The sequence below is a fragment of the Cyprinodon variegatus genome, unplaced genomic scaffold (assembly GCF_000732505.1).
Source record: "Cyprinodon variegatus isolate N-32 unplaced genomic scaffold, C_variegatus-1.0 Scaffold826, whole genome shotgun sequence".
Lineage (NCBI taxonomy): Eukaryota > Metazoa > Chordata > Actinopteri > Cyprinodontiformes > Cyprinodontidae > Cyprinodon > Cyprinodon variegatus.
Window position 1 is genome coordinate 80,034 of NW_015151279.1, and position 2,032 is coordinate 82,065.

At 35.3% G+C, this 2,032-nt stretch overlaps 1 protein-coding gene across 1 annotated transcript in view; it reads left to right on the forward strand.

Moving 5' to 3' along the window:
* LOC107098960 (collagen alpha-1(XXVII) chain B-like) overlaps positions 1-2,032 on the forward strand; it is a 110,037-nt gene that overhangs the window by 21,227 nt on the left and 86,778 nt on the right. The window lies entirely within an intron of this gene.

The window sequence follows — 2,032 nt, forward strand, 5'->3', positions numbered from 1 at the left end:
CTTTTCAGGAAAACACAAAATTGTTTGGGTGACCCCAAACTTTTTAACGGTAGTGTGTATATATATATATATATATATAGCCTCTATTTCGTAGCCTCTAACAGGTTTTCTTTCAGAATTGTCCTTTCCCTGTCTTTACTAAGGAAAAGTATCCTAGGGCTGCCACCATCATAGCATGCCAGAAAGTTCAGCCCCTGGTCTCACCTCACCATATTACCCTTTTTCTCAATATGTCTCCTATGAGTTGTACATTTTAAAAAGTAATTTCTATAACATGCTTTAACAGTAGCTTTCCTTCTTCCTCTCTACTTTTAAAGGGCAATTTTATAAAGGTTGCAACTAAAATGTGTCCTACTGGCAGATACTACAACCTCAGATTAACTCGGAGGACCTTGAAGAGGATTAAGGGTAGAAAATAGATTGTTTAGGGTTAGCAGAGGAGGGAAGGTCTTCATAGACAAAAGGAGGATCTTGACTTTTATTTAACATGCCCTGTGCAACAATTGAAAAAAAAATTAAACCTTTTTCAATTACACACACACGGACAACCTGTTTTCTGAGCATAAATCAGCCTTTATATGCTAATTATTTACCAGTGGTCTCTAACAAACCTCATAGGCATTTACATAACAGCTGTTTTCATTATGACAATAAAACACAAGCAGAAGGACTATGTTAGATAAGTAGAAGATTTAAAAAAGCAATCGGTCACAATTCATTTTATCAAGATGTACCAGAATAAAACTGAATATGAATACAACTTCAAAATTGTGCTGCTTTGTGCTAATCTATCACATAAAATCCCAATTATAAATATGAAATCTGTGGTTGCTACCTGACAAGTTGTAAAAACAAGTTTGCTTTTTCAAAGTAGAATACTATCAGACAGTACTTCTATCCATGTCCTCTTGTTAGTGCAATTTTAATTTGTTCTGCATTCTCTAATTCATGTGACATTTTCATCAAAGTTAAATGACATCCATTAGTTAAGTGCTGAAACCATTTTAGTGATCTGTCTAATCACACAGAAACATACAGAAGCCTAATTGCAGTGTGTAGAATTACTTAGCCAAGCATTCGTTTGCTTTGGCTCTGGGTTTTTTTAAAGTTGCGTTTCATTGCTGCTAAGGTCACTTTTTAAATTTCAATTACAAAACAACCACAATCTACAGATCTGTGGACTGTGGGTATTTAAAAATAACTAAAAGAAACAAAGGTACATGGAGGGTAACTGAGTGTATATTTATTGGCAGTTCTTCATTAAATGTATTGGGCCTGTTCTCAGTTGTTCAGGTAATATTTTGCAGATTGTTGTCTTGAATTAACAGCTGCTGAATCATGACCATATTTAATAACCCCAAAAATATCTGCACGTTTGAGGCCATAAATTAAGCTTATGCCTTAAAAAAAGCATACATGTAAGACAAAGTAAAGAGAGAAATGGTTGGTCGACCAGTCCCACTTCACTAGGTAACCTAAATTAGTCTGTTTTGGCTTTTTTTTTAATCTATATGCTGCACTCTCAACTAACCCTCATCCACGGAATTAAATTACTTAACTTCTTTTTCATTCTTAAGACGTGGTTCTTTTGCATTGCTTCAGATAGATTATGTGTACAGAGCACTTGTGCTACTGGGATTTGTGTTTGTGTGCTACCTGCTGCAGCTCTGCAGTGGGGCCTCAGGGGTGGGTTGTGGGAACCCAATCTCTTTAAACAAGGAAGAAAGAAAGCTTTGTCCCTTTCTTATTAAAAGCATTTAAAACCCAGTCTGGAGCTCAGTAGTTCTGTGCAGCATAAACTAAATCCTACAGGGTCCATTGATCATCAACCTTCTGAATTCCAAGAAGTCATGGCGGCTAAAACTGTTCTTTTTATTTAGGTCTGCAAAAACCCTAAACATTGCATGATTAGTGGGAAATGTTTCAGTAGACAACACTTTAAACATAGAGGAAAGATAATCAATAAAATGTTAAATAAATGATATATATATATATATATGTATACCGTATTTTCACGACTATAAGGCGCACT